Genomic DNA, 26,704 nt, shown 5'->3' with positions numbered 1-26,704 from the left:
CGGCAAACAGATGAGGAAGCAGAATGAATACAGAATGTAAGGAAGCCTGAGCAAGGGTGCAGGGAGAAGGCAAAAGTGTCAGGGATGGGCTGAATGTGGGGCAGAGTCCATGGCTCAGGTATATGCCTGATTACCTAAAGGAGTGACAGGATTGGGTCACAGGTTTAAAACACACCAGAGTCTGAAGTTTCAGCTTTAGCAGAGTCCTGATAAAAGAAGACAACTCTGTTTGACTGGCAACCAACTCCACATGCCAGGTGGCAATATCCATTTATCCTCTTGGGAGCCTTACATTGGCCTGTGATTGAGTTGGATTGTGACCAGGGATAGCCAGTTTCCCTTTGCCCACTAGGCAGTAATCACGGTTGAAGACAAGCTGATATATTCGTAAATGTGTGATTATATGTTAAGTGATTGGCATTTATCTACATAATTAGATAAGCAAATTAATGAAATAAATGAACACATATCAGGACTGGTGAAAATCAGGCCATTAGGAAATGTTTCTTATTAACAGAGAGGGCATGAAAAAAGGGAGGGTATGGAAGACTCTCTAAGGCTTTTCTGTTCTATTTCTTTCATTTATCTTTAATTTTTTTTTTCTTGTAGGTTAAAGCTGACTCCACATCTTAAGGGACCAACACAAGCCATCAAGTTAAATGATGTCCCTGATAGCTCTGTGGATCAATAGTTATATAGGCCTATTCCTCATCCGAGCTCTGTCAAGGCCCAAATTATACACTGTACATGAAAACCACCTCCTGGATTTACTGCCCCTGCACCACCCAGCCATGGCAGGTGGCTTACTGACCTGCCTTTATTTCTTTTAAGCTTTAACTAAGTCTTTGCTACAGATTTTTCAGCACTTTCAAAGTGACAGGGCCATGATTAGCCAAGTTCTCCTTCCTTCCACAGAACAGCAGTGATTCCCTTGACTTCCAAAAGTAACACTTTAATGCCCTTCTTCTCTCACAGAGGTATGAGAAACCTTCAAGTCAGGGCACACACAATTGGCATCGAGATTAAAATGGTATGAGGAAGCAGAAGAGAACTTGGCCATCTGCAGTGTTTCTAATGCTCCTAGGGTAACCCACTAGAATATGGCCCGTCAGCATCTGTGGGAGAGTGACTGTCTCCAGTTCTACTTTGAGAGTCAGGTGCTAGGTAAATCACCTCATTGCTCTACACTTTGGTTCTTCTCTCTTAAATGGGAATGATTCTACTTCCCTACATTACTTCATGGAGAGAATAGTCACCTACATCAAATAGAGTATACATAAAAACATTTCATACTCTTGGGAGAAAGCTAAACTATAAATTCTAGGTTTTTATTGTTATTTAATACTAGAGGACCTGTGCAGGAAACCCATGCCCAGGGGGTGAGGGTCCCTCAGCCTGGCCTGCACCTTCTCCAATCTAGGACCCCTTGGGGGACATCCCTCTCACAATCTGGGACTGCTGGCTCCTAACTGCTCACCTGCCTGCCTGCCTGATCACCCCTAAACACTGTGCCTGCCTGATTGATCGCCCCTAACCCCTCTGAATGCCTGCCTGATCACCCCTAATGGCCTCTGTCTGACTGCCTGATGCCCCTAACTGCTCTCCTGCCAGCCTGATCACTCCTGTCTCTGCCTCAGCCCCACCACTATGGCTTTGTCCGGAAGGACATCTATATGTCCAGTCTATCTGATCTAATTAGCATATTACCTTTTTATTAGTATAGATTTCTGTATCTCAGATTGCTCTGCTCTCATGAATCACTTTCTACCAAAATGGACTTGAGTAATATTGAACTGTTTTTTAAGCTTTCTAATCTCCCAATTAGATCAGATGTCTAGAATTATAGCCCTCTGAGATGATGTGTGAAGCATGCTTCAAGATATAGAGACTAACTCTTGACTGTGATTAAAAGACAACATTACATGACTTTCTCATCAGAGTCCAGGGAAAAGAGGTTCTCTGGAGGTCAGTCTGGAAGCCAGACTAATGAGTGGCCTCGCTTTCTTAAACTGTGATCTACAAAAAATGTACCAATTTGACCCATCTTTCTTATCTTCTTGTATGTTTTGGAAACATTTCTGTTTAGTGAATAGCAATAATATTTACTACTTTAAGTATTTTAAAAAGCAAATAAGAGATTCTATTTTCTGTAGGTCCAATGTATAGATATGGTTTCAACATACATTCTCCCCATACTTCATGCAGTTGTACTTTATTTTACACTGTAGTGCCCCATTAACTACTTGCTGACTCAGTCAGACTCTGTCTCAATAGCATTAGCTGTTTAACAATAAGTAAAAGAGATGCAGTCCTTTAATTTCAAGCATAATTCTCATTAGCCTCTGTACTCTTGCATCCAAATATATCAACTCAATGTTTTCCTCCACCATCCTATTCTGAGTTTCTATACCCAAACACTTCATTGTGACCTGACATTTTTAGCTCATTTTAACCAACATTGAGTTAGCTAGTTAGAAACATTTGAGTACCCTCCATTTCGAAATCTGACTCACCTATAAAACTCTGAGGAAGTGGTCAGTGCTGCTTTTGTATTTCCAGGCCCAGACAACAGTTTTTGTGGCCACAAATACAGGTCAATTTCTGAATGTCTGAACTTAATTAATATTCAATTTTGCAATCTGTGCAGAAAATGCATTGCTGACTTTCATTGACTCTCCTGCCCGTAGGACCGAAGGATCCTTCCCATTGCTCCTCACAGAGAATCAATTCAGATCATTTTCCCAGGGCTTGCTGGCACTGTCTGGGGACCTAGAGGTCTAGACTGGGTCATTTGGTCTCTGCTGGATGCCCCATGGAGTATCAGCACACAGCAATGGCCCTCATCTTGTTCCTTGTATTATGTTGAATATATTTTCCTTTTCCCTCTATTTCCCAGGATTATTGTAAAACTCAAATGAAGTAATAGAATAATTACTAGCATAGAGATCTTTATAGAAGTGAAGGTTTCTTTTTATATAAATGGTAGGGAAAAGCCTTAAAATTTTAAATCTGTTGTTAATAACAATAGTAAATGAATATTTTATTTAGTTGTTCTATTGCTGGGCAGCAGGCTCTTCATAAATGCTGGCACATCCCAGATGTTAGTGGTTCTCCACTAGTCCTCTAAGTTCAAAATATTTCCATTTTCTGACCACAACCCAGCCATCAGAATGGAATCTCTTTTCATCCTTCGGATTGACTTGCATTCCTTGATACTCCACTCCAACTGTAGGTCATCTTTAAGTTTTGTATTCTGCTTAATAGCTACATCACTGTGCTTTTTAGTTGGCAGAAATCTCAGTTACCCATGCACAGCAAATGGCTTATGAAGTGATATTGGTCTTGATGTCTGATCTTAAACCCAAAGTCAGTGCTATTTAGTTTTATCCTTTAGGGATTCAGTCCACAAGAAGGATTATAATAGACCAAGCAAGTCTTCCTGAAACAGTCACTGCTTTAGGAGTTCAGCCTTTAATTGGAAGGTACTTTCCCCAGCTGAAAGCTATAATAATGCTTCATTCCATCTGGCAACAAAACAAAGAGCTGTAGGATTTATAAACTGACAGATCCTCTAATAAGTGTGAGTGAGAGTTCAAATTTGCATTCTTTTATGTGACTGTGTGACAGATCTCATCACCTATCCTAATTTTGGGACCTTTATTAATAGCTAATTTGAACACATGCAATTGGTATGATGACCCAAATCAATCATGATGGAAAATGCTCCATAAAACAATGAGACAATCTGTCATCACCCAGGTTGTATAGATATGGCCAGCTGTTCAGATAACCTACCTGAACATGCTACCTCCTAATTTCTGAAGATTGACTCAGCTAGTCTGACAAGGAGGGTTGTGCCCTTACTCAGCAGTCTACAAACATCTCTGACACAACAACCTGGTCAATAAAGGGAATGACTTCCCCAAATTTTGACAGGAGACAAAAGCCAAGGGTGTTTCTGATTGGTTTAAAGGGATAATTGGAAAGACCATGGTAGTAAATGAGTTCCAAAAGAATTGAGTTTTGTGCCCATCAGACCAGGTGCGGTTTGTAGACATGGACTTCAATTCCCACTAGATTAATACTCCACTCTAATAGGCCATCCTTTACTCACAGATAGTCCACAGATGAAAGGTAAAATCTACTGGCCCACTTTTAAGTTATGAAATAACTATTTATACAAACCCTGAGAATTTAGATTCCTGTTTCCTTTTCTCTCCTCTTCTTTGGACCAGAGTAATGCTACAATCTTAGGTAAGTTAATCTGCTTTAAAAATGCTTATTTTCATTCAAGTATATGATCTTAGGGTCTAGACTGGGAGCAGAAGGACCAACAGAGCATATTAGCAAGCCCATTTGGTTTCATATCTGTGTAACAATTAAAGTTAACCATTTGGTTTCCATTTGACTGGTTTCTATACTGATTTTCAGCTGGCTCTGAATTCAGGTAAGAAAAAAAAGGGGTGCTATTTATGAGTTCCTTCAAGTCGCACAATATTCTTTTGGTTGCCATAGGACTGATTTAACAAACTCACCCCTACTGTTCACTGGCTTTGAAAAATATACTCATATAACAGTTAAACTTAGCAGTTGAGTGGCCATCCTCCAAGGAGTAAATCAAGGGCTTGACTCCTTCCATGCTCAGGTTCTGTTATCTTCCACATGTGATTTCCAAAGCCACCATGAAAGTCAATGTCCTTCTAGCAAGTCAGAGGAGAAGAGAGCTTGGAAGATGCACGTAGGAATATTTTAAGAGCCAGGTCTGGAAGTGGTACATTACATTTCTCTTCACATTCCTCTGGCCAGAACACAGTTACATGGGCACAAAAGAAAGGCTGGGAAATATTTGAACTGTATGCTCAGGAAGAAAAGGAAATGGATTTGGCGAGCATCTAGTTGTCTGCTACAGTGGCAGTATTGGAAAAACAAAAGGCAACTGATTAGATATCTGCCATAGCAAGACAACTACATTTGGATGAAGATGCCTCAAGAATAAAGAATGAGCATTTTTCAAATAATCTTTTCTGTCTACACTGTTAGTAGACAACCAATCAAATGGTACAAAATACATGCTAACAGCAAACCTTGGGACTTACTTACATTGTGTACCACAATCACACACTTTGAGTCCAGTAACCACTTCTGTGCTATGCCACCAGCACTGAGTATGCACAAGATCCTGGCACCCCTGCCTTCTTCATGGATGCCAGCTTTTTCCCACCATGCACTCCACTTCCCACCTCAATCTTGCCCAGCTCTTGACTTTTGCTTTATTCCTGTCCATTGTGTTATCCCTAGATATCCCCTTGGCTCTGACCCTTATACTGTTCTTTTGTCCACTGAGGTTTCTGTCCAATGAAGCTGACAACTCAGCCCATTTCTGGTCTGAATCAGCATCAGCCCACAAAACTAAAGAGGTTTTCCCACCTCTACAGAAGAAACAGGACATGAATGGTTTGGGAAAACAGGTTGTTCATGACTTACAAATTCCCCATCCAGCCAGATTTTAAATTTTAGCTTTCAGAAAGCATTCTACCTACATTATCTGATTTCAATCTGATCCAAACTTATAATAATCCAAAGATGTTGATACCACTGTCATCCCCATTTTATTCTATTTTTAGATGATTTTACTGATTTGAGAGAAAGAGGATGGGAAAGGGAGAAAGATAAGAAACATCAATGATGAGAGAAGCATCTATTGGCTGCCACCTGAATGCCCCCTACTGAGGATCAAACCTGCATCCAGGGCATATGCTCTCACCAGGAATCGAACTGGCAACCTCTTGGTGCATGGAATGACACTCAACCAACTGAGCCACACTGGCCAGGCTGACATCTCCATTTTAACAATGAGGAAAATAAGACTAGTAAAGCACAGAATCTTATGAACATCATGCTAAAGGACTTCTATTTGAACCCAGTTATTCCTAACTCCTAAGTCTAAGCTCTGGGAAAAAGCACTGTGTATATATAGCAGTGACTGGGGTTTAAATGAGGCAGATGGTATACCTCTGGTTTAATGGTATGTTTCTGGGTGATAGCTATGGATGTTGATCTGGTCCTGAGCTGTACAAGTGTCTCCCCAAAGAGATAACTATTAAAGAGCAGTATTATAGGCTAGTCCATTGACAAGGAATCCCAGACCACAATCATAGTTTAGGTGATTCTGATTGGCTTTCCTGTCTTGACTTTTTGGGGGATATAGTTGTTACCTCTTGGTCCAAGTTATAACATTTTTGTTTATCAATCATGACTTGATTTTTCTGATAATGTGAAATTTTCTCAGCCCCAAGTGTCTTCCAATGATTCATGGATGGCAGGTAAACTATATTTAACACAATTTAAAATTTCATTGTCTTTCAGTAAAGAATAGCTTTTTCCAGATGTCATGAATCAACTTTTATGTCTGACTGATGGGTATTTGCAGGAAACATGTTGCAATACCATCATGTGTTATTGGGAGCTTCTAGAACTAGATTATTTGCAAGTCAGAACCTGTTGCTTTCTATTATAGTAAATTGCTATTTGTATTGCTTCAATAACCTCATATTCAGATCATATCAGAATTCAGTTCAATATTTATATCTTTCCTTTTTCAATGCTCTCTATTTTATCCAAATTTCCATTCAGTTCACTCAGAATTGAATTCTCACATATGCTGGTATATCCATTTCTGATTCAATAACTAGGCATCTCTTTACCATGCCTTTCAGATTTACCACATTTTACTTAGCCCAGCTGACAGTCCAAAATATTTGGTAATAAGATGTGGCTACCTTGTAGGTCTATGCACCTCAATTCTCAATAAAGAGGTCTCCAACAACTGTGCATTTACTGGCTCTTCCTTTAATGTCCACTCAGCAATCTGGCACGAGTGGATGAGTGATTCTGTCGGCCATTACATTTTGGATGGTCACAGCTCGCTGGGCTTGGTTGCACCTTCAATCTCTGGTTCCAGATCATCAGGCCAGGCCAGCCACTTGTAACTATTTCCAGTATGTAAGGCCATTCCTGAGTGAAAAGACCATCAGTCTCTCCAGGGACTCACCTCTAACTCTCCTTTCCCTGACAGAGTGACTATTCTGGCCCCACAATGAGCTACTAAAACCCATGATGAGCTACTAAAACCTTTACGGGGTCTCAGAGCCCATGAAGTAACTGTGGCACAGCTTGCCTCTCACGCACAAGGACACTGAGCAGGGTTTTGAGAGGCTTATAATTAGTATAATTACTTTATTTTGATTGCTGAGGTTAACAACATGGGCAATGCCCAAGCATATTACCATCATCAATTGATGAGATGGAGTTTTAAAAATCTGATTATATGACATGTGTTCAGCCATATCACCCTCGGCATTGCTCTTGGGGAATAACTAATACCTTGTTCCTTAAGATGCTTAAATAATTTTGCCCATGATGCTGTGCCAGGTGTGATCAAATGTAAAGAAATGAGCTCCCTGAATATTCTGTCATGAGGCTGTGTTTGTGCCAGCATGACTGCCTTGTTACAAAGGCATCCAAGAGAGCAGGAAGCTTGTCATTCACATGATCAGGAATGTGCCAGCAAGGTTCAAATTTCTTTGTGACACAGTCAGCTACTCCCCAGAGAAAACTGGCAAATGCTTCTCACCTTGACAAAATTTTGATATACATTTTTGGTTGTCACAACCTGGGGACTGAGGGAAGTATGCTACTGGCATCAAGCAACTGGCATCAATACGGAGGCCGGGACGCTGCTAAACCTCCTATAACGCAGAGCATAGCCCCCCAACCCCCAGAGGAGAACTGTTTGGCTCAAAATGTCCATAGAGACAAGGTTGAGAAAACCTGGGTTACACCAAAAACATAGACTTTACATGACAAAGTGCATAGGATTGTCCAAAAATAATAAGCTTCAATAGCTTACCCATTCAAAACTATTCAAAAGGACAATATAAGTTTCAAAACAGTAAGCTTCATTAGTTGAAGTATCTAAAAACTTAAAAGATCTCAGCTTGTCTTTTAAAAGTTAAATATTTTAGGCATGCTGCAAACTCCCTGAAATGAGGATTTGACAAGATTCAAACGAACAATCCACTTTTATCTCAGTACTGAAGGCTCTTTCTCTCAAAGAAAGATAGGATGATGAATCACTTCCACCCCCACCCTAGGTATCCCACACATATGCCAGGAATCCCTCATGAAATCATGCTGTGTGTGAAACAGCCCAACAGGCAGAATTTTTTAAAAGGTGATCATGACCCAAGGTTATAAAACACAATCCCTACTCAGGACAATCAAAATTTAGAGGCTAATCTTGTATTGCAAATTGACATATGGTTCAATTCATATTGAAATAGGTTATGATGGCCTAAATTCTGACTCTTCTCAAAATTATTCCCTTCTTTGTGCACTGTAGATCAAATAAATAAAATTAAATTAAGGTTAATTCTTGACCATTTAAAACGTAATCTTACTTGCAGAGGTAGATTTTTAATTAGCATTAGGTAGTTATAAAATTGTGCTAGATTTCTTACATCTATTCCAATAATCAAGAGGAAAATAAAGAGATGAAGCTATCCAAACAGGCCCCTTAATCATCTGATTTTCAAAAATGAAGGCATTTGTTCTGGGGGGCTCATGAACCCCAGTATCTGGTGTCAGCTAGCCACACCATCCTGGGAGTGGCCCAGAAACCTATTCGCACAGAACATTTGTCCTTTATTAGCAGCCTGGGCTTGGCCCCAAACCTCAAGGTGTATCTCTAGCTAGAAATCTCCTTGGCTAGACTAAGGCAAGCTGAAGTAGCTTTCCTCCCCACTGCATATTACCCTAATTTCCACTTAGCGTTTTTTTTGTTTGTTTGTTTTTTGTTTTCCAATTTATTCTTATTGTTGGAAGTATTACAGTTGTCTCCTTTTTCCCCCCCATTGACCCTGTCCACCCCACCCCCACTCCACCCTTGGGCTTTCACCACACTATTGTCTGTGTCTATGCATTATGCATCTATGCATATAAGTTCCACCCCCAACCCTCACCTTCCCTCTGAGATTTGTCATTCTATTCCATGCTTCTCTGTCTCTGGATCCATTTTGTTCATCAGTTTATTCTGTTCATTAGATTCCACATGAGTGAAATCTTGTGATACTTGTCTTTCTCTGACTAGCTTATTTTACTTAGCATAATACTCTCCAGGGCCCTCCATGCTGTCTCAAGGGGTAAGAGATCGTTCTTTTTTACAACTGCATAATATCCCATAGTATAAATGTACCACAGTTTTTTTTATCCACTGATGGGCAAGTGGGCTGTTTCCAGATCCTAGCTACTGTAAATAGTGCTGATATTGGTGCATATATTCTTTCTGATTTGTGTTTCCCATAGTTTTTTAAAGGAAGTCGGAAGAGGGGCATCTCTTTCACAGTGGAAAGTGGACACCTCTGAACCCTGGTCTTCTAAAGGCCTGGGCATGAAAGAATAGGCTATACAGGGAGAAAAAGACAGACAGACCCTAAAAGGCCTTCCCCAAAGCATAGAGTCTTCACAGCACTGCTTTATCTCCCTAGACCCTAGTATCCAGAAAGACTAATGGGGTAGTTGCCACGAAGCAGGTTTATTTACTCCATTCTAGATAAGGCTCTTCCTCTTAGAAAAGGAGACCTAGTGAATGCCCTCAAGCCTCACCAATCCATGCACAGCTGAACTCTTTCTCCTTGGAGGTGGGCTCCAAGTAAGGGGGGAGGGGAGAAAAGACTGTAACCTCTCTTAGGCACCATCAACTAAAATGATTAACAGAGCGTCAGTAGACATATAGGAATGAAAAATCAAGTAATTCTTGTTACGCCCAGACTTCGTGATCCCCAAGGACCACCAGGGAGCCGAGTCCGATGCAATAAACAAAAGAGCCTTTTCCATGCTAGCATGGGCTCTGTCCCACTCACGCCGGCTTTCGCCCAGTCCAGGGGTTTTACTCTGGTCGGTGGTGATGTCACTGCCTCAGCTAACCCTGATTGGTTGGGTGAGGGCTAAGGATAACTCCGCACTGCCCCGCAGTGGAGTTGGGAGCTCATCCTCGGCCCGCCCTGCCCTCTCAATTCTGGGTTTTTGGGCTTTAAGAGGAAATAAACCAAATGGAAAAGTAGCAGAACCAGGAGGCAACATGAAAGTTCCAAGCAGCAGGAAAATGGGACCAAGGGGCCAGAAAGAAGCATGGAAGATAGCTGTGAGAGGGCCAAAGACAAATAAGTTTTTTCAGGATCTTGCTTAGACCAACCTAATGTCTGAAGGTCTTTCCCCATTGGTGGCTTCGTCACCAAGGTAGAGCTGCTGTGCAGGGATGACTCCTCACACAAACAGATTTCTTACAGACATGACCACCCACAACCAGAACTTCTTACCCAAGCACCAAGAGTTCTTTCAAGTTGCCACTTGGGCAAATTTAAATCGTGGCATTGTATATTGCAGTTCCAGGCTAAGTCACCTTATGGAATATTCTGGGCTGCGTATCAGAGATTGATGAGTTGTTGACATAACCCAAAGACAGCCACCAATGTGGATTTATAGCCAAAGCTTCAGGAAGTAAGATTGGCTGCAGCAAAAGGTAGGTATTTTGAACAGGTTGAGAGTTTCTGGAAACATTCAGAACAATTATTTGGGATTAACTGTACAATTAAGTAGACCCTGCTTCAACATGATGTGTAAGTTTACGGTTGAGAGGACATCCATGCTTGCTTAATATTTTGGATTGGATGGTGGAAGGACCACAGTGTGTAAGTACAGCTGTTCTTATTTACCAAAAATTTATTTCCAGCTACTCTTGCTTGGTCCCAGAGTTGTGAAGAAGCCTGTTGTTGGACTAATTTGAGATTCATGAGTATTCTGCTAAAGAGGACGGGGATTATAAAATGGCCTCAGAGAAACTGGCAGAAAAGTAAAAAACAAGGAGCTTAGAAAAATCTACCTAAAATACTCTATACATTTTTATTGTTGAGGGGTTTGTCTGCATGAGCTTAATTGGGCCAATGTACCATCCCGGTATGTCCTTGGGAGAGAAAGTCATAGAGGGAAGGTCAGTCAAGATTAAATCAGGACTTACAGAATTACTGCATTCAGGAGGGAAAGAGTTCATTTTAAATGCTTTAGGTAAAAAAAAATCTTGCTAAGAACGGTAGTTGGGGAAGACATTTCAAAAGTAAAATTGCCCTTGGTATGAGGACACAAATGTAAGGCTGGCTACTACTCAATAGTAAAGTAACTTCTGCTCTTTTCCTCATTCTTTCAAATTGGGGTCAGTCCTAGGGATGTGTCAGAGCTCTAAAGATATACATTTGTGGCACCAATTGAATGGGGCACCTTGCTGGCAAGTCACGAAAGAAACTGGCCACCCAACAGAGCTTGTCTCTGGGTTTCAGAACCTGCCTTTATCCTTCTGGCACTCCTCCCCACCACTAGTTTCTGTCTTATCCTAGTTAACCTCTCCTCTTCCTCTTTTATCCTTTGTGTGTTCTGAGCCCTTCCCTGTGGGGCTGATTTGACAATAGCAGCCAAGATTTAACTTCTTAATTTGTTTCACTTAGAGTTTACCATTATAAATCTTTCAGGAATTTCATCTCACTTTATAATTCTGATTAAATGGCCCTTGCTTTAATAACAGAGATGTGTTGTATTCTTCATGTGTATAATGGGCCCAGAACTCCATAGAGGGAGGTTTTATGTTTAAGACAACAAAAATAACTCTCATTAGAATGAATAAAAGAAAAATGAGGCTCCCCATGTTGAGTCTTTATAAGTCTCTAGTATATTAAACATTCAGGAAAGAGATGTGCTGAAAACTCAGCCTGTTATGACCCCATAGTTATTGGGGCTGGGAAGCAGATGACACCAGGTGAGGTTCAGAGCTGCCAGTTGCCACAGCAACTTAAAATACCTCCTGCAGCACTCTCATTCCCATGCTAAAAAAAAAAAAACCCACATTCTTAAAGCAGAGAGGTAACAGAGGTCTCATCAGCTTCCCTCTGACAACTACACTCCAAATCATTGACCTTCCCCTCCATTAGGTGGACAGTTTGTGGAGGTTCTTCTAAGATATTCATTATCTTATTTAACCATAGACTTACTTTCATATGGGGCATTTTTTCCAAACAACAATGTGACTTTGAAATGAGGTAGACCATGATTTGATTCTAGCCTCTCTTTATTGTGCTAATTCAGAGATTCTTGCCAACCTGCTTAAATTCTTTAAACCTCAGCATCCACTCTTAGAAATTAAGATTGTGTGTTAGTCAGACTTGCTGGATAACAAATAATATAAAAAACTCAGTGTCTAAAAAAAAAAACATTGCTCTCTTGCTCACAGTTCTACCAGTAGTTGTAGGCTAGGATCATCAGGGCTTGGCTCTAAGCTGTGGGTTGGGTACACATGTTTTCTTATTCTCCTTGGACCAGTGGCAACCCAGAAAATGTCCTTCTCATGCCAAGCCATAGGAATACAAAGGGGCAAGTCAAACTACTCAAGCACATCTAAAGATCCAGCTCCAGTCATGTCTGCTAAGATCTCCTTGGGCAAAGCAGTCATGGAAACTAATCTAAAGTCAAGTAGGAGATAAGTGCACTGTATCACCTCTCCTCCCATGAAGTCTTTGTAGTCAAATGCTCTCCCACTGAGCTATACCCTCACCTCCATGAAGTCTTTGTAAAGCCACAGAGGGAGTGAGGAATTGAGAACCAATCTTCCACAACTGAAATAACTATCATATAAAGGAGTTGTAAAGATTAAGTGAGATTAAAAAAATACATAAAGCCCAGGACAGAATATGTGCTAAATAAATGATAGCTATTACTGCTGGTTAACAAATAGTGTTTCTGACATCTATGTCTAGCTACACAAAAATTCCAAAATGAGGCCAACTGTTAGACATCACTTGTTACTCTTTAATGAATTTTATTAAGTGTAATTACTAAAACCTAGCCCCAGGCTTGTGCTCCCTGTTGCTGCAATACTCGGATGATGCAAATAAGTCAGGACAATCTACCAAAAGGTTTATACAAGTTAAGAGGCTGAAGACATTTGTTCTTGGAACTATAGGTTCCCTGTTCTGAGCAGCTTCGTCCAACTGTTCCAGTCTTATTTGAAATCACAAAGAAGGTCTCCAAACACTCGGCCCTTGCCTTCATTGGAAATAATTAGTATCTCTGAAAAACTGATGCTCCCTTCTCCCTGTAGCCACATAGGGTCATGGAAGAGCAGGTGGCATGGTAGCTAATTTCTGTCTAGCCTTTTCTCATACAAATCTGTCTCCTTCTCCACTTCTTGTAAGAAAAAGCCTTTCAATATAGAGGAGGGGATAATCTTAGGTCTCCAGAATCCACAACTCCTCCCTTTTACCCCATTTTACATACATACTCCTCTACTTTCCACCCATCCTTCACAGGGAAGTTCAACCCACATTATCTAAATATAGGGACAATTTGAGTTAGCAGGAACCTGAGAGGTTTTAGAACATCTCACAGCACTCTAGAAATGCTTAGTCTTTGGACCTGAAATGACATTCCTGGGTTAAAATGGCCACTCCATCACCCCTTTGGTAGACCCAAGTTATACTATTCAGACTCTGTAGGACTCCTTTTTACCAATTATAAAATGGGACTTAAAATACCTGCCTTGAAATATCACTGATGGGATCAGATGAGATAGTTGATTGCTAAGAAAAGATTCATTGAGGGCTTATGTGTGCCAGATCTAAGGATGAAAGACTTGACCACTTCACTCCAAAGTTTACAAGACAGTCCTAGGAGCATAGTTAACCATTACTATTGGGTCGGCAACTAGGTAATTGCGGATTTTTTAAAGAAAATCATAGACAATTTTTCATGGAACTAAATAACTTTATTCTATAATGTATTGCCCATTTTGATCAATGACCTTTTGCCATCTTTCAGGCAGCATCATAATCCCACGTTCAAAAAACTTCTGGTTTTTATTAGCAAAAAACTGAATCAGGTATGATTTGACATCATCATCATTATTGAAATTTTTACCATTCAAGGAGTTTTGTAAAGATCGAAACAAAAAGTAATCAGATGGTGCAAGGTCAGGACTATATGGTGGATGTGGCAAAACATCCCAACCAAGCTCCATTAATTTTTGCCGAGTGACCAAAGATGTGTGTGGCCTTGCATTGTCATGATGGAATACAACACCTTTTCGATTTGTCAATTCGAGCCGCTTTTCTTCAACTGCATTGTTTAATTTCGTTAGTTGTTCAATGTAGACATCAGAATTGGTCGTTCGGTTGGGTGGTAAGAGTTCAAAGTAGACAATTCCTTTGTAATCCCACCAAACTGATAACAAAACCTTCTTTTGATGAATATCAGCTTTTGATGTTGTTTGAGTTGGTTCACCTGGCCTGCTCCACGATCTTTTCCGCTTGATATTGTTGTAAACAACCCATTTTTCATCGCCAGTTATCAGTCGTTTTAAAAATGGATCATTTTCATTACGTTTCTTTAGCAAATCGCAGCTGCTAATGCGATGCGTTAACTGTGATTCTTTCAGTTCGTGAGGAACCCATGTATCGAGTTTTTGAACATAGCCAAGTTGTTTTAAGTGATTTTCAATGCATGTATGTGATACATGAAGCTTCTCTGCAATCTCACGTGTTGTACTGTGACAGTCCGAATTGATTATTGCTTTGATTAGGGCGTCATCAACTTCAACTGGACGACCAGAGCGTTTTTCATCTTTGAGTGAAAAATCACCAGAACGAAATTTGGCAAACCAATTTTGACACTGCCATTCTTTTAAGGCTTCGTCACCATAAACAGCACATAACTTTTTATGAGCTTGCGATGCGTTTTTCCCTTTGCGGAAATAAAAAAGCAAAATATGACGAAAATGTTCCTTTTGATTTTCCATTTTTCAACGAATGCCAAACGAAAACTACAAAACAGATCAAAAAACTTTTTTTACTGATTAACAGCTGAATAGCCAACTATCAAATAACAAAATGTGTTTTACATTTGTACTTCGTCTGCAAACCTAAAAATTCAACTGAAGCCATATATGTGTGAAACCCGCAATTACTTAGTTGCGACCCAATATTATTATCACTTTCATTTACCTAATAGCAATATGTGAGTATTTAACAAGTGGCACCATACTACAACCCTTATACAGAAAGGACAGGCAGTCTTAGAACTGTAGCAGATGCGGGGGACCACCTACTATGCCAGTATCATGGGGAGTAATGGCTGGGTGGCCTGGGAGTGATCATCAGAGAGACCACGGCAGCTTGGCCACACAGGAAACAAAGGCAGCAACTACTTGCCACCCAGTAAAAGTGTTTTGACATTTTAACAACTGGTATGGCATTATCAGAGCTATTATATTTTAAGTGATAAATGTACATAGCTTATATTTTTATAGTTCTTTTTTCTACCTAAATGTTACAATAAAGGAATAACATTCTCTTATATATGTTGCTTTTTCTGACCAATGATGCAAGAAAAATTTACCCTAAGTCAGTGGTTTGCAAACTGTGGCTCGAAAGCCACATGTGGCTCTTTGGCACCTTGAGTGTGGCTCTTCTACAAAATACAATGGCCTGGATGAGTCTATTTTGAAGTGGCATTAGAAGAAGTTTAGGTTTAAAAATTTTGGCTCTCAAAAGAAATTTCAATTGTTGTACTGTTGCTATTTGGCTCTGTTGACTAATGAGTTTGCCGACCACTGCCCCAAGTAAAGCTGATATTCAGTTCCAATTCTGAAATGTTCATGAGAGGAATCATTCTGCCACAGGATCACAGATCTCTCCCAATCAGCACACACAGGCCCAAAGCAGAATCAAATGACTCCAAAGTCAAGACTGAAGGAAGCATCACTGTGTCACGTATGCTTAGGGATTCCATGGCAGTTTGTTTGGATGCTCCACCCTCCTGAAGGCTTCCTGTCTCATGAGGACTCCCTTTCTCAGAGATGTCTGAAGTTCCTCTGAAGTCCTCAAGCCGATGAATGACAAAGAGTGGCAAGGAGGGTCAGCTTCAGGAAAGAGGAAACAAGTATAGAATTATTAAAGAACAGGGGGGGCTCTCCATGATGTTCATCCAACCACAGTAAAACAAGGCCTGGGGATAGCGCCAACCTTCTGCCAGTATCATGTGCTTATTTGGCAGGACTTATTCCTTCCCCAAAATACCAATGATTAAGGTAAACGAAGTAACATATATCAGAAAATGAAAAATATTCCAGTCAATGAAAGAGTGAAGAATTGGAAAATTCCCATGCATGGTGGAGAGGATTCTTATAAGAACCATAGCAAGTGATGGCACATTCTTACTTCATTAGGGTTTAGGATTATGATAATTCAGAGTTTACAGAAAGCATCTGGTCCATTTAATCTGGAAAACTAAAGACCAATGAGGTTAAATGCCTTATACTAACTGAGGATTCCTGATCCTCAAACCAGGAGCTGGTTACATTATGCTAACATTTCTTCCTCCCAACTGCAGAAAATAAGCACTCATGCGCACATACACACACACACACACAAGAAAGACTCTGAGGAGTAATCAACACACCAGGAGTCAGGCATTCTTGGAAAAGATTTGTGAAAAAAATATTCTCCAAAGAATATACAAACACCGACATTTAAGATTATTATTCTAGTTGCCAAGACAACAAAAGAATAAAATCAGAGAAAGAAATAACCAAGAAATATTCTCCCAAGTAAAACATCCAAACCACACTGAAACTAAGGATGAGGCACCTCTCATCTTGGGACTGCTGGCCCCAAAAAGACACCTCTGATCACAGAAACCTGGGATGCCCACAACCCTGAAAGTACTACCAAGCAAAAATATCACCATTAGTGTGCTGCAGATCAGAGTGGTCTGCTAATTCCATTCACATGTGCCCAGAAGATTTGTGTAGAAGGAAGCAATCCAAAGGCCATCTGCAGAGTTCATTTTAATAGCACTGAGGTTTGTGTGCATGTCTAATCATGGGATCAGCAAATTACATGCCTGGTGCATGAACCATATGACCTTTCTGCAATTGTGGAACAATTGAGTGCATTTGGGAGAAAACCTAAGAGTGGAAAACTCACCGAGCAGAAGGCCAGGTTGTAAAGCTGTTGCACAGGGCAGATGAGAAGCAGTGATGAGCAAAGCGTTTTTGAGCATCTTCTACACCTGGGGCACTGAACTGGGCACTGGAGGAGAATTAATTTCCCCCCAAAGTCACTATAGAGGAAACAACATTATCTCCTTTAATAAATGGGCAGCCCTCCAATGAGACTAGATGCTCGGCATCAAAGGCAGACTGGAGATAACAAAGAGGTGGGTCTGGAAAGAATCTCCTTCCACCCGTCTACCTGGCTGTACCCTCTCCAGGCTCTCAGAACTCATGAAATCATAAGACCTTGAAGCCCCTGAACATTCAAAAGGCCTAGTAATAGACCGATACAACTTACTTAAAGTGACAAAGCATCAATAGGGTCACTGATTGTGAATTAGAAAAGGAAGAGCTAACAGTTACACGTCATCCTGCTCTCTCTTTTGCCTGGTCCTGGTTTCCACACCTCTCCCCAATGCATCATCATCTCCACACATGAACACACATACATGCATGCACATGCACATGTACAAAGAATGTACCAGTCTGTAGAAATATGAAGGCCCAGGCAAGATTAAGTTCTAGACGTCTGGTAATAGTCTATTTTGAGAAATGTTAGAAATGTCAGGAAATGAGAAGACTGTAGTGTTGGAGAAGCCTCTGGCATGAATTACAGAAACACTAAGAAATCCTTTCTCCAAGAGAGTACTCTGGAACTTCAAAAAGACCTCAATATACAAACATTGTCAGCAATACAGAAGATTTTCCTCCTCTTTCTAATACTTCCCAAGAATACACTCCTGAGGACTAATTTGGGGACATCTACCAAGCCAGATTTTGGGAAAGTCTGAGTTCTTCAAAAGCACAAGCTGTATTTCTGTCATCTTTGGACAACAATGCCCAGAACTTAAGAGGTCTTCTTAGATGCCTATTATTGAAATGCCTACCCACTCTATATGCCCACCCTACAAAAAGGTATTCACTTCCCCAGTACACACATCTGCCTCTTATCTGAGATTAGGCAGAGCTCAATAGACCATCACTATTATCATTTACATTAATCTGGTGGAAATGTGTGAGATATTTAATAAGGGGCATAGGACAAGATCCCATTTAGGAAGAAATAGCTTCCTTAGAGCTGCAGTAGGGTGCTGCTGGATGTTACCTGCAATGCCATTACCATCTACCCACCCATTCAAAAGATACATATATACCAGGCACAGTTATTGGCACTAGGATATATCCCACTGTGTTCTTCCTGAAATAGTCATCCTCCCAGTCCTAATTTTTTCCTGCCTGCCCTAACTCTAAAGTTTATCCTAGAACTAAGCCTGTACCTAGCAACTGATCTTTACTTGAAACTGAAAGACTTCAATATTTACCAAACACCACATGCTACCCTTTGGCTAGGAGCTGGTAACACCCAGGTAAATATATATCATTTTCAACTTTGGAAAACTTTTCTGAGGGTGGGAGAAGCAGCTGAGCTTAAAAAAAAAGAAATAATGATAGAATATTAGTTCTGTAATGGGAGGTTTATATAAGGTTTCCATAGGAACTCAGAAAAGGAATAATTAACCCAAGCACCCTAAGGTTGTAGAGACAGTAAGTAATGAAGCTGGAGGACAAGTTGGACCTGTTCCTCCCTGAGCTGGTACAGGCTGAGAAAGGAGAAACAACAGGAGTTAAGGGTTCTCTCAAAAAATAGTCCACACCATGAACAGAAGTCCCTCCCTAGAGCATGAGCCCTCTGTTTTGTAGGCCTACTCCTTGGCATGAGGCCTTCTACCTAGAGGTGGCTCAATAATTATTTATGAATTAAACAGTGAATGCTGTTTTGCCTTTGGAACAGAAGGCAGACCTGCAAAACCAAGCGACACTGATTCCTAAAACATTATCACAGCATTTAATTTCTCATTATGATTCTCTGAGCAGTTTAATTAATAATTGCTATGGGAAGAGGAGAGCAAAGCGAGCATTAATAGCTATTGGCCAGAGCTATTGCTGAATTGAGTCCAATTATGAAATGAACAAAACACACCCAAAAAGAAGCATGAATTACGGGAGTGAGGAAAGGCCATGGATACCCGGGGCTCTGAGAGATATTCTTCATCGGAGCAGATGTAAGGTGAGGTGTTCTCCAAATAGAAAGAACGGAGAAATGATAAATGTGAGCATTTGTCAGGAAATGACTTCTTCACCATGGTCTGCACTTCCTGGAAGGGCAAACATTGCCACTGGGCCGTTTCCTCCCTCACGACCATCAAATAAAATAAGAGCAGAGCCATTATATCCAAGATACCAAATGCTTAGGACCCCAGCACTTCTGAGGGCAATGAATTTTCATGACTTTACAGCTCTTGATTCCTCCTTTAAAAGGCAACTTGATCATGGAAACTGCAGGACTGTTTATACATAAAGAACCTCAGAAAACACATGTTTTTGGAGCAGTTTGGGTGACTGACCATTCCAGTAATCCCTGGGGTTAACCTGTGTGTTTGCACCCACTGTCCCATCAGGGATCCTCCTGTGATGCCTTTTCTATGCACACTTACCCTCCTACACCAGCTAGCTACTCTCCACAATCACCTCTTCCCCAGAATATAGCACAACATGTTTATGCTTTCATTTATGAAGAGCCTTTTATGACGATAGGGTCCTTGGTATTAGGTACCTAAAATTTTCTAAAATTGAATCACTTTAGGATGTAGGTTAAATAATATGTAAATATATATAGGTTGTGATTTTTTAGAGAAAAATCTGCAATTTATAAAACCTTATGCTAACGAAATTAAGAAAAGTAGACACGTGGTTCCTGTAAGTCCTATAAATAATAATAATAGCCTGGGAAAGGAGCTGAAGAGGAGAAATGACATTTTTAAAATATCAATGATATCTATGACTTGACTAACTCTCTGGTTGGGATCATTCTGTACTTTTTAAGTAGTCCCTTTAAGAAAAATCCCTCCTTTTTTACCCCCTAGAAAATGCTGTTATTTTGAGAGTTACATGATGCAAAGGTGACATTCTGTGGCTGAACCAAGGAATTGCAATGGTTTGATGCTTACACCCCTCTCCCCTTCAGGTCTTCATTAACTTGTAGGCTGAAGGGCAAAGTTAACCTAATAAATGACTGATTTCCATTTTACAGACTAAACTGCAACAAGCTTTCAAGTGTGAGCCTATCTGCCTTCTTTGCAGCTTAAGCTCTCAGAGTCTGCACCAATTGCTATAAAGTACTCCTTCACCAGGGGCACTTTACGTAGCAGAAAAAGAGGCAGGGTTGAAATCAGAAAATTAAGTCCCAGCTCGGCTCTGCCTAGATGTTGTCTTGCTCTCTCTGAGGCTCATTTGTAAATTATGAGTGGTCATGCCTGCCATCTATAGACCATGAAAATGTGTTCACATGTGGGCTGTGGGAGACAGAAGGACATGATATGCAGTGACAATGCTGTACCCAAACACGTTTTCTACTTCTGAATGGAAAAGTACCTTCTTCTAGCTGTCCATTTACAGTATCCATTCCTGCCAGGTACACTCCAAAGCATCATCGCCTGGTGCCTTTCACAGGTCTCTCCAATCTTCCTGTCCCCATTACTAATGTGAGTACTGGAAATGTCTCAAACACATCATGAATATACTCTCTTCCTTTACAGAAAGCATGTTGCAAATGCAATGTCTAGTTCATCTTTCAGGGCGTAAGCTTCCAGAGTCAGTATGTTGATATGTCATTGGGTGTCATATAACAGCACATTGAACTTGAATCCAGATTACTGAACTCAGGAGACTGCTTCCCCCCAACTTTATATTCCAAGTCCCAAGGCAATGTTTGTATCATCTGATCCTCTTCTTTTTAGAGGCCAGGAACTATCAAAATCTTACTTGCCTAAGTATTTTCCAGAGTGTGGAGAGTTGCTTAATCCTCTAGTCAACTGCATTTTGACAGACAGAAGTTTCCTTTTCCAGATGTTCTGTGGGAATTTAGGATTTTCCTTTTGACCCTCTGAAGCAAAAACCAAAACCACTAATAGACTGCAACTCTAAATAGATTAACTCTCAACACTACCTGCCTCAAATTCATCTTTGAGGACTATAGTTGTCCTTTCCCCAACTCTATTTCTTTACTTTTATTGGATGTCTACCTTTGAGGTGGAGACTTAACATCAAAATCTATGACTTATTTTTGCCTTCTTCATTTCTTTTGTTACAAGAAGAGCACAAAGGTATATTGGGGCAAGTGGACAGAAAGAGAGTAATTCATCCATTATTACCTGCACTAAAATCAAAGTAGAGTGAAAATGAGTGTGATTTTGTTTTGTTTTGTTTTGTTTTTGTTTGTTTTTTATTTTGGACACTGAAGATAGATAAGTATCTAGAGCAGTGGTTCTCAACCTTCCTAATGCCGTGACCCTTTAATACAGTTCCTCATGTTGTGGTGCCCCCCAACCATAAACCTATTTTCGTTGCTACTTCATAACTGTAATTTTGCTACTGTTAACGAATCATAATGTAAATATCTGTGTTTTCTGATGGTCTTGGGCGACCCTGCTAGCAGTTCTCAACCTGTGAGTCTCAACCTGCTAGCAGTTCCCACAGGTTGAGAACCACTTCTGTAGAGCCTAAGACCATCGGAAAACACAGATATTTACATTATGATTCATTAACTGTAGCAAAATTACAGTTATGAAGTAGCAGTAAAAATAATTTTATGGTTGGGGGTCACCACAACATGAGGAACTGTATTAAAGGGTCACAGTATTAGAAAGGTTGAGAGCCACTGGCCTAGAGGAAGAGACTACAATCCTCAAGTGGAAGGTGGCCTGCCTTCAGGAAGTAAGCCTCGGCTTCATGCCTCTTAATTCACACTGGCTTTCCGGGGCCACTCTAGCAGGGACCCCATTAGTTCTTCATGCTGTAGCAGCATTAGGGCTGCTCTTCTAGGTGGGGCCCACCACCCACATGACTCTCACGGACAAGTCTCTACCACAACTGGGCACAGAGCATGTAAAACTTCCCGGCTCTCATCTTTCTGTCTGGCCCTTGATATGACAACTCAAGGAGCACATGGGAAAACTCACCATCAAAAGGCATGGAGGGTAAGGGTTTCTATTGAGGTCTCATATTTGGTGCTTCACACAGTCATCAGATTCAAAGAGCCCCTTTGATCAGTTAGGAATGCCTATAACTGTAGGTATCAGACAACCCAACTCAATTAACTTACACAAATAGCAATGTCTTATTCTCCTATAACCAGGTGTACAGGGTTAAATGATTGCTGCCACTGCTTGTTTGCCCTCCCTCACTGCTTCCTTGGGAGCAAGCTCTCTCCTCCACCATTCTCAATGGCTGATGCTCCAATGAGCATCACATTTGACTCTGAGGATGCAGAAAAGAAGAAAGACAAAAGGATGGGCCAATTATAATTTCCCTCTTTTTATCCAAAAAGGAAAAGTAATCCCAGGAATACCTCTAACCCAGTTGATTAAAATTTTCTACTTTTATTGGCTAGAATTACGGCATTTGGATAGCCACCCTTTCTTGAATGAAAAAATGGGAAATTTAGTATTTGCTTTTGGAGTAGTAAAAGGTGAGGAAAAAGGGTATTGGTGGTGAGAACTGAAGCAGCCAAACTACACCTCTGGGTATAGGACACTGTGTTGGTGATATGAAATACATCCTAAGGCAGAAGTATAAGCACATGCTAACCATAGAGAGCTCTAAACATGATCCTTAGGTTGCCTCTGTTAGAGGAAACCTAGACAACAATCTCCTGATGCCTTTAATGGCCTTTATTGGGGTTGGTATTTTAGTCATATCAATAATGATCACATATCTGCGGAGCTTGAAGATGGCGACCAAACAGTCGGACTTGTTCTGACTCTGGTCCCAGAACAGATAGAAGCAGCATCTGAGTTGCTCAGGGAATGTTGATTGGCAGCTAAGGGGCTTCAGAATTCTCCAGGAAGGTAAGGAAAGGTCCGCTGGACAGGATTTCCTGACCAAGAGGCCAGCACTGCCGCGGCTGCGGCGAGCTCTCCTGGCGAGCTCTCCCGGAGGGAAGGCAGCGCCATCTTACCAGGAAAGGAGGAGCCTCTCTGAGGCCTGGAAAGCCCACAGCGGGGAGGTCCATCGAGCAGCTGAGACGCCCGGATCGGCGCAGACATGTGGATTCAAGGAAGTTCGTCAGTCACCCACAGAAAGGAGAAGGAACAACACATAACCAGACATCCTGAGAAGAGAGGCCATGGGGAGACAAAAACATAGTCCGCACATGAAAGAAAAGCAGGCATCACCAGAAAAGGAAGTAAACAAGCCAGAGGTAAGCAGCCTACCAGAGCAAGAATTCAGAATAATGATCATAGGATGGCTAAAAAGAATGGAAGAGAAATTTGACAATGACCAAGAAGAAATGAGGAAGAACCATGAGGAATTGAAGAAGAACCATGAGGAATTGAAGAAGAACCAAGAAGAAATGAAAAATGACATCGCTACCATGAAGAACTCAATAGAAAGCATCAAGAGTAGACTAGATGAAGCAGAGGACCGCATCAGTGAGCTAGAAGATAAAATGGAAAAAAATACCCAAGTAGAGCAGCTTCTAGAAAAAAAGATTAAAAAGCAGAAGGAGAGCCTACGGGAGCTTTGGGACAATACAAAACAAAATAATATTTGAATAATAGGGGTTCCAGAAGGAAAGGAAACTGAGGTAGACATGGAAAAAGTATTTCAAGAAATAATGACAGAAAACTTCCCTGAAATAGAGAAGAAAAAACCCACACAAATCCAAGATGCTCGCAGAGTCCAAGCAAAATGAATCCCAGAAGACAGACTCCAAGGCACATTATAATCAAATTGGCAAACAACAACGACAAAGTAAGACTCTTAAAAGCAGCCAGAGAGAGACAGAAAGTTACATACAAAGGAACCCCCATCAGACTAGCAACTGATTTCTCAACAGAAACTTATCAGGCCAGAAGGGAATGGGATGAAATATACAAAGTCATGCAAAGGAAGGGTCTGAATCCAAGAATACTGTACCCAGCAAGGCTATCAATCAAAATTGAAGGGGAAATCAGGAGCTTCACAGACAAAAAAAGATGAAGGAATTTATCTCCACCAAACCAGCAATGCAAGAAATGCTAAAGGGTCTACTGTAAAAATAAAGAAATAGGAAGTGAAGAAGGAACACGGATATAGAATAAAAATGGCATCAAATGTGTACCTATCAATAATAACCTTAAATGTAAATGGATTAAATGCTCCAATCAAAAGACATGGGGTAACAGATTGGATAAGAAAACAAGACCCATACATCTGTTGTCTACAAGAAACCCACCTCAGAAAAAAAGATGCACACAGACTGAGGATGAAGGGATGGAAAAAAGTTTTCCAGGTAAATGGAAATGAAAAAAAAAAGCTGGGGTAGCAATACTTATATCTGACAAATTAGATCTCAGAGTGAAGGACATAATAAGAGATAATGAAGGCCACTTCATAATACTAAAGGGAACAATCCAACAAGAAGAAATAACTCTGGTAAATATATATGCACCCAATACAGGAACAACCAAATACATTAAAAAAAAACTGCTGGAGAACATTAAGAGAGAGATTAATAGCAATACAATCATAGTAGGAGATTTTAATACCCCACTGTCACCCTTCGACAAATCATCTAAAAAAAAATCAGCAAAGAAATATCAATCCTAAATGACTCACTAGACCAGATGGAATTAATTGACATCTTCAGAACACTCCACCCCAAAGCCACAGAATATACATTCTTCTCAAGTGCACATGGGACATTCTCAAAGATAGTCCACATTTTGGGACATAGGCAAAGTCTCTTCAAATTCAAGAAGATAGAAATCATATCAAGTATCTTCTCAGACCATAATGGCATAAAACTGGAAATTAACTACAATAAAAATAATCCAAAGAAATCAAACACATGGAGACTAAACAGCATGCTATTAAACAAGGACTGGGTTACCAGAGAAATCAACGAAGAAATTAAAAACATCTTGGAAACAAATGACAATGAAAACACAACAATCCAAAATATATGGGACACAGCAAAAGCAGTTTTGAGAGGGAAGTTCATATCCTTACAAGCCTATTGCAAAAAAATAGAAAAAAGGGTAACAGATGATCTAACTCTACAACTCAAAGAGTTAGAAAAGGAGCAACAAGAAAAGCCCAGTGTAAGTAGAAGGAAGGAAATAACAAAAATCAGAGCACAGATAAATGGCATAGAGACCAAAAAAACAATACATAAGATCAACAAAACCAAGAGCTGGTTCTTTGAAAGAATAAACAAGATAGATGAACCTCTAGCCAGGCTAACTAAGAAACAAAGAGAGAGGACCCAAATAAAATCAGAAATGAAAGAGGTGAAATAACAACAGACCCCACCGAAATACAACGGATTGTTACAAAATACTACGAACAACTCTATTCCAACAAACTGAACAACCTGGAGGAAATGGACATATTCCTAGAAAAATACAAACTTCCAAAACTCGATCAGGAAGAATCTAAAAATCTCAATAGACCAGTGACTTGGGAAGAAATTGAAACAGTCATCAGAAAGCTTCCAGCAAACAAAAGCCCAGGGCCAGATGGCTTCACAGGAGAGTTTTACCAAACATTCAAGGAAGAACTAAAACCTATCCTCCTCAGACTTTTCCAAAAACTTCAAGAGGAAGGAACACTTCCAAACTGCTTCTATGAAGCCAGCATCACCCTAATACCAAAACCAGATAAAGACAACTCAATGAAAGAGAATTACAGGCCAATATCCCTCATGAATATAGATGCCAAAATCCTCAACAAAATTCTAGCAAATCGGCTCCAGCAGAGCATCACAAAGATCATACACCATGACCAAGTAGAATTTATTCCAGGAATGCAAGGTTGGTACAATATTCGCAAATCAATAAATGTGACACATCACATAAACAAATTGAAAGATAAAAATCATATAGTCATATCAATTGATGCAGAAAAAGCATTTGATAAAATCCAACACCCTTTCCTGATAAAAACTCTTAACAAGGTGGGAGTACAAGGATCATACCTCAACATAATAAAAGCTATATATGATAAACCCACAGCCAACATTATACTCAATGGGCAAAAACTAAAACCATTCCCTCTAAGAACAGGAACAAGACAGGGATGCCCACTCTCGCCACTCCTGTTTGAAAGTACTGAAGTACTAGCCATTGCAATTAGACAAGAGGAGGAAATAAAAGGCATCCAAATTGGAAAAGAAGAAGTAAAGTTATCCTTATTTGCAGATGACATGATATTGTACATAAAAAAAACCAAAAGACTCCATTAAGAAACTAATTGACTTAATAAACGAATTTGGCAATGTAGCAGGATAAAAAATTAATGCCAAGAAATCCATGGCATTTCTATACACCAACAGTGAAACTACAGAAACAGAGACTAAAAAAGAAATTCCATTTACCATCGCACCAAAAAAAAATTAAGATACCTAGGAATAAATTTAACTAAGGAAGTAAAGGACCTATATGCAGAAAATTACACTACACTGAAAAAAGAGATAGAGGATGATGTAAGGAGATGGAAGAACATACCATGTTC

This window comes from Pipistrellus kuhlii, unplaced genomic scaffold (genome assembly GCF_014108245.1).
Source record: "Pipistrellus kuhlii isolate mPipKuh1 unplaced genomic scaffold, mPipKuh1.p scaffold_m20_p_13, whole genome shotgun sequence".
Classification (NCBI taxonomy): domain Eukaryota; kingdom Metazoa; phylum Chordata; class Mammalia; order Chiroptera; family Vespertilionidae; genus Pipistrellus; species Pipistrellus kuhlii.
The sequence above is the reverse complement of the archived record's forward strand: the minus strand, read 5'-3'. Positions refer to the sequence as shown.